This window comes from Bombina bombina, chromosome 6, assembly GCF_027579735.1.
Source record: "Bombina bombina isolate aBomBom1 chromosome 6, aBomBom1.pri, whole genome shotgun sequence".
NCBI lineage: Eukaryota > Metazoa > Chordata > Amphibia > Anura > Bombinatoridae > Bombina > Bombina bombina.
In genome coordinates this window covers 473958935-473966434 of record NC_069504.1, presented here as the reverse complement: position 1 = coordinate 473966434, position 7500 = coordinate 473958935, and the positions used below count along the sequence as shown (strand labels likewise).

Sequence of the window (7500 nt, the reverse complement as noted above, 5' to 3'; positions counted from 1 at the left end):
AGAAAACTGAGCCTACAGAGGGACTAACACAGAGGTAGATGGCATTAAACAAATTTGAAGACAAGCAGATTGGACTGGAAAAAAGTCAGAAATACTTCAGAACTCTAGAAAGAAAACTGCAATATTTTTATTTTTACCAACAAATACTCAATAGCTTTTAACTGAACATTATAGTCTCCGTTTTCCCACAAATGTAATTATGGGTATTAAATAGAGCATGCATAATACTTGTACTATAACATTACATATTGCAGACTTAAAAACTGAAGCACAATTCTCGCAGCTTCTGTCTCCATCCATCACAATTTCTACAGTCATAGGGTTTGTGCTTAGTTTCTGCACATAAGTAGTGAAGTTTTGCATATCATTTGCTCAATTGCTCCTGTACACCCCCAGGGCCTTGATCCATGTTTGATTTAATAGGACACCGCTGTTGAAACTATTGAACTTTCCATCAATTTAGAAGTCTGAAAAATATATTTTAAAGTCAAATATGTTTGTTGGTAAACAAATAAGACTAAAATGTGCCATTCAGAAATGTTAAATGTTCCTGTGTAAAAATGCAGTTAGCTACTGTATGAATAGATGAAAACAAATTGGACTAGATTACAAGTGAAGCGCTAACTGTTGCGCGCAAGCGATACCAGGTTTTTGCGCATGTCAGAAATAGTATGTGTAAGTTGAAAGTAAAGGCGATCACAAGACCACAATCACATTTTACTCTTGACATATTAGCGCAACAGAAGCCCTCGTGTAATAGGTAGATGCGTTAAAAAAAGTTGCATAAAACACAACATAAATACTTCAAAATTACAGTTACACTCATATAAACACTATATTCATATAAATATATTTTTTTAAATTATAAGGGTTAAAAGGAGGTATGGTATATTACAAGGTGTTTGGCTGCAAAGGGCTATATTATAAATATATATATACATATATATTTGTGTACAGATGTATTTAAGTATTTATGTGTTTTACTAAATTTACTGTACATATTTAGCATTCCAATGTTCTCCACTTACAGGAAAATGTAATTTTCATTGTAAATACATATTTATTATTATTCCTATAGATATATAGGTATATATATATATATATATTTGACATTAACATTATCACATATATATAGAAATATATATTAAATAATAAAAATGTTTTTCTATGTTAAGAACATAGGAATGTAAAATATGCTTAATGCGCAACGGGGTTGAGCATTTGGTCTGAACCGGTCTCTGGTTAGTGCACATCAAGAATAACTAATCTTACATTGCGTTATTGAAGTCCATATTCAGGCCTTTGGGTAAATGGCATCAAGTTGTTTCCATATCCATTTGGCCTCTTTGTATAGCAAATCTCTCACTCTATCACCTCCCCTAGGTTTTTTTATGAGCCTGGTCTATCACCATAAATCTCAGTTGCTTCGCCTGATGCCCTTTCTCTAGGAAATGTGCTGGTACTGGTGAATGTGCAGTTTCAGGATTACAGACTGTAGATTTGTGTTGACAAATATGTGCTTTTACTTTTAGGGTAATTTTCCCCAATATATAAAATGCCACAGGGACCCTTCAAAGTGTATAAATAACACGTAATTTGAATTACAAGTATAATAGCCTGAGTGTTACATGTTTTGCCTGTGTATGGATGGGAAATCTCTCTGCCCTTGATTACACTGGTGGCACTGTGCACAGCCCAGGCATGATAAAGTCCCATGTCTGGGCTTGCTAAAAAACACAGTGCCATCTTTTTTTGCAGGATTCATACAGGGATGTACAAGTCGTCTGCCATGAGAATTACCCTTTCGCTAAGAGGCACTTGGTATATAGGCAAATTCTTTAATAAAAATAAACAAATTTCTCTTTATGATAACAAAAATGCTGTTACTCAAGGTATAATCTTTCCCTTTTATTCGTTTAACCGTATGCATAATATTTTTGTATTTCATGTATTTAGGTTCATATCCTATCCTAATGAATTCATCCTCCATTTGTTAAAACCTGATTTCCTTTGTTTCTGGATCTGACACAATTCTCTCAATATGCATAAATTGAGACTTCTTAACACTTTTAAAAGTTCTAGGGGGATAAAAACTGTTAAATAACATGTTTCTCTCTATAGGCTTCACATGTCTCAGTTTTTAAACCTCTATTATGTTTGAAAACCATAGTATCTAGGAACTCAATTTGATCAAAGCTATGCTTAGCACTGAATTTAAAAAAAGGTACTTCTCTATATATGTGTTCAATAAGAAGGTATAAAGTGTCTGGCTGGACCCACCACAGGATGACAAAATCATCTATTTATCAGAACCACTTTTTTGTCATAATATTGGAGTGCAACCTCTATTTTGTCACTGTAAAATAGATATCTATACCCATATATCTGTAGGAATAGATATACAGGTATAGGTATACAAAGATATATATATATATATATATATATATATATATATATATATACAATAAAAATTAGATTGTAATGTATGTGAAGAACACTGTAATGTGAAATATAAATAACTGTTGGGTTAGCGCGCGAACACTAGGTGTTAGGTTTTTTCTTTTGCGCTTTCCATTAACTTCTATTGGGAGAATACATTAACGCGGTCATGATATTTGGTTAGCCTGCATCGGGTTTCACATGCGAGCAGCCTGTAATAAATGTATAACACAATGCGCACAAATAGCTTACTTCTAGCAAAGCTTACTCTTGAGCAAAAGTGCTAAATAGTACGCCACTTGTAATCTGGTCAATAATATTTTATTATTTTTACATTATTATATTATTATTATTATATTTATTTATTTAATGATAAAATAGACTATTTTTAGGTGGTTAGAATGGAACTATAATTTTAATTCAAATAGGTATAGATAGGTGTTCCATTTTTACAAAGGTAAAAAATGCAACTCACTGTCAGAACATGTGTACCGTATATGTAACCTGCTTTTCTCTAGTACCATAGTTCACAAATCTGAAGATTAAAATAGTAAGGAAAATGGACAAGGGATAAAAACAATATTATTATTATTATTACTAATATAATTTTTGCAACCCACTGACTTCCTGTGATAAATGATTTAGTTGTGATTTATCTGTATCTACTGTATGTATACATATCTTATTATCATCTAATGTTTTCTTATTAAGAATATGTATTACCTGTATGTATAGAATTACATTTCTGGTTACCTTGTTTTTAGCCAATCAGGAAGTGATGCATTCTGTTTAAATAGATGCCTCACATGACAGGTGTTAGTCTATGATTACGGTATGCACAACCGAAACCGGTCAGACTTTGTTCTGCCAAGAAATTAGTCTTCATGTTTCCTGTGATTTTTAAACTGGAATAAACTGAAGTGACATTTGTTTAAAAAGCTTCTTTTGGAACTCTTTTTATTACAGTTAGTGAATGTGTTAGATGTGCAAGTATGTGCGTAATAAAATGATAGTTAAGGGGTGGCATGTCTGGGCAGCGTCCATGACTGGTCACATTATTTCAGGCTGCAGCAGTGAACAAAATAATCTGCTGATTATCTTTTGAATTTTACAGTATCCTTATTTTCTAATGCCATTTTTGGATGGCTGTATATTTGTTGCATAGAATGATACACCTTTTGCTGAGCTCATGATATCTCAGTCCAGATCTGGACCATTAGGCGGTGGCCTACTAAGAGGACTAACACCCCCCACAGGTGCCTTGGGGATTACTCATAACAAGACGGCTGCGTACATGGAGGAACTTTCTACAGTTTTACTTTTATTTTGAAAATAAGATGGTTTAGTGGCCGGATGCCCTTATATTAAAGGGACATTGTACAGTCAATTTGGTTTTCACTTAATATGTTTCCAATGACCAGTTGCAGAGTAAAAAATGTATGAGAAACTGCTTCTTCAGGTTTAATTTTGTATATTAAAATAGTTGGTTTTGTTATACGACACCACAACCCATCAAAATGGATTAAGCTTGCAGGGAAATCAGATCTCCTTATTTTATCACTTTCTGTACACACATCATTATTTATATTATCTCTGTGAAAGCCAAAACTTAGAGAGAACAATTGAAAATTTACATTGCATTGCTTATCTCTTCTACCTCCTACTGGGAGTTTAATTTCTTTTGCAGACTATCACCTAGATTACGAGTTTTGCGTTATGAGCTATGCGGTGCTAACAAGCAGTTTTCTCTCACCGCTCACTTACCTACAGCGCTGGTATTACGAGTTTTCAGAAACCCGGCGTTAAAAGACAAGAAGTGAGCGTAGAGCAAAATTTTGCTCATTACCGCACTCCAATACCAGCGCTGCTTAAGTCAGCGGTGAGCTGGTCATACGTGCTCGTGCATGATTTCCCCATAGAAATCAACGGGGAGAGCCGGCTGAGAAAAAGTCTAACACCTGCCAAAAAGCAGCGTAAAACTCAGTAACGCAGCCCCATTGATTCCTATGGGGAAATAAAAGTTATGTTTACATCTAACACCCCGAGTCTAAACACCCCTAATCTTACACTTATTAACCCCTAATCTGCTGCCCTCGACACCTACATTATACTTATTAACCCCTAATCTACCGCTCTGGACACCGCCGCCACCTACATTATACTTATGAACCCCTAATCTGCTGCCCCCAACATCGCCGACACCTACATTATATTTATTAACCCCTAATCTGCCGCTCCAGACACTGCCACCACCTACATTATATTTATGAACCCCTAATCTGCCTTCCCCAATGTCGCCGCAACCTACCTACACTTATTGACCCCTAATCTGCCGCCCCCAGCGTCGCCGCCACTATAATAAACATATTAACTCCTAAACCACCGCACTCCCACCTCGCAAACATTAGTTAAATATTATTAACCCCTAATCTGCCGTCCCTAACATTGCAGCCACCTACCTACATTTATTAACCCCTAATCTGCCACCCCCAACGTCGCCGCCACTATACTAAAGTTATTAACCCCTAAATCTAAGTCTAACCCTAACACCCCCTAACTTAAATATAATTAAAAGAAATCTAACTAAAAATTCCTATAATTAACTAAATTATTCCTATTTAAAACGAAATACTTACCTATAAAATAAACCCTAAACTAGCTACAATATAATAGTTACATTGTAACTAGTTTAGGATTTATTTTTATTTTACAGGCAAGTTTGTATTTATTTTAACTAGGTAGAATAGTTATTAGAATAGTTATTAAATAGGTATTAACTATTTAATAACTACCTAGCTAAAATAAATACAAAGTACCTGTAAAATAAATCCTAACCTAAGTTACACTAACACCTAACACTACACTATAATTAAATAAATTAACTAAATTAACAACAATTAAATTGATTAAATTAAATTAGCTAAAGTACAAACCACCCCACTAAATTACAGAAAATAAACAAATGACAACATATTTAAACACCTAATCTAATATCCCTATCAAAATAAAAAAAGCCCCCCCCCAAAAAAAAACACAAAAACATAGCCTAAACTAAACTACCAATAGCCCTTAAAAGGGCCTTTTGCGGGGCATTGCCCCAAAGTAATCAGCTCTTTTACCTGAAAAAAAAAATACAAATAACCCCCCCAACAGTAAAACCCACCACCCACACAACCAACCCCCCAAATAAAATACTATAAAAAAAAACCTAAGCTCCCCGTTGCCCTGAAAAGGGCATTTGGATGGGCATTGCCCTTAAAAGGGCAGTTAGCTTTTTTGCAGGCACAAACCCTAACCTAAAAATAAAACCCACCCAATACACCCTTAAAAAAAACTAACACTAACCCCCTGAAGATCGACTTACCGGGAGAAGTCTTCATCCAAGCCGGGCCGAAGTCCTCAAAGAAGCCGGGAGAAGTCTTCATCCAAGCCGAGTGAAATGGTCCTCCAGATGGGCAGAAGTCTTCATCCACACGGCATCTTCTATCTTCATCCATCCGGCGCGGAGTGGGTCCATCTTCAAGACATCTGACGCTGAGCATCCTCTTCATCCGACGACTAAAGACGATTCTATCAGCCAATCAGAATTAAGGTAGAAAAATCCTATTGGCTAATGCAATCAGTCAATAGGATTGAAATTCATTCCTATTGGCTGATCCAATCAGCCAATAGGATTGAGCTCACATTCTATTGGCTGATTGGAACAGCCAATAGAATGCAAGCTCAATCCTATTGGCTGATTGGATCAGCCAATAGGATTGAGCTTCAATCCTATTGGCTGATTGCATCAGCCAATAGGAATTTTCTACCTTAATTCTGATTGGCTGATAGAATTCTATCAGCCAATCGGAATCTAAGGGACGCCATCTTGGATGACATCACTTAAAGGAACCTTCATTCGTCTTTAGTCGTCGGATGAAGAGGATGCTCCGCTTCGGATGTCTTGAAGATGGACCCGCTCCACGCCGGTTGGATGAAGATAGAAGATGCTGTCTGGATGAAGACTTCTGCCCGTCTGGAGGACCACTTCGCACGGCTTGGATGAAGACTTCTCCCAGTAAGTTGAACTTCAAGGGGTTAGTGTTATTTTTAGGTTAGGGTTTGGGCCTGCAAAAGAGCTAACTGCCCGTTTAAGGGCAATGCCCATCCAAATGCCCTTTTCAGGGCAATGGGGAGCTTAGGCTTTTTTAGATAGTATTTTATTTGGGGGGTTGGTTGTGTGGGTGGTGGGTTTTACTGTTGGGTGGGTTGTTTGTATTTTATTTCAGGTAAAAGAGCTGATTAATTTGGGGCAATGCCCCGCAAAAGGCCCTTTTAAGGGCTATTGGTAGTTTAGTTTAGGCTAGTTTTTTTTTTTTTTTTGATAGGGCTATTAGATTAGGTGCAATTAGTTTAAATATCTTGTAATTTGTTTATTATTTTCTGTAATTTAGTGTTTGTTTTTTTTGTACTTTAGCTAATTTAATTGAATTTATTGTTGTTAATTTAGTTAATTTATTTAATTATAGTGTAGTGTTAGGTGTTAGTGTAACTTAGGTTAGGTTTTATTTTACAGGTACTTTTGTATTTATTTTAGCTAGGTAGTTATTAAATAGTTAATAACTATTTAATAACTATTCTACCTAGTTAAAATAAATACAAACTTGTCTGTAAAATAAAAATAAATCCTAAACTAGCTGCAATGTAACTATTAGTTATATTGTAGCTATCTTAGGGTTTATTTTATAGGTAAGTATTTAGTTTTAAATAGGAATAATGTAGTTAATGATAGTAATTTTCTTTAGATTTATTTAAATTATATTTAAGTTAGGGGGTGTTAGGGTTAGGCTTTAGGGTTTAATACATTTAGTATAGTGGCGGCGATGTTGGGGGCGGCAGATTAGGGGTTATTAAGTGTAGGTAGGTTGCGGCGACATTGGGGAAGGCAGATTAGGGGTTAATAAATATAATGTAGGTGTAGGCAATGTTGGGGGCAGCAGATTAGGGGTTCATAAATATAATGTAGGTGGCGGCGGTGTCCGGAGCGGCAGATTAGGGATTAATAATTTTATTATAGTGTTT

General features: G+C 35.6%; 1 protein-coding gene across 3 annotated transcripts in view; it reads left to right on the top strand.

The window, feature by feature from the left end:
* LOC128663107 (mucosa-associated lymphoid tissue lymphoma translocation protein 1 homolog) overlaps nt 1-7500 on the top strand; it is a 167587-nt gene that overhangs the window by 50097 nt on the left and 109990 nt on the right. The window lies entirely within an intron of this gene.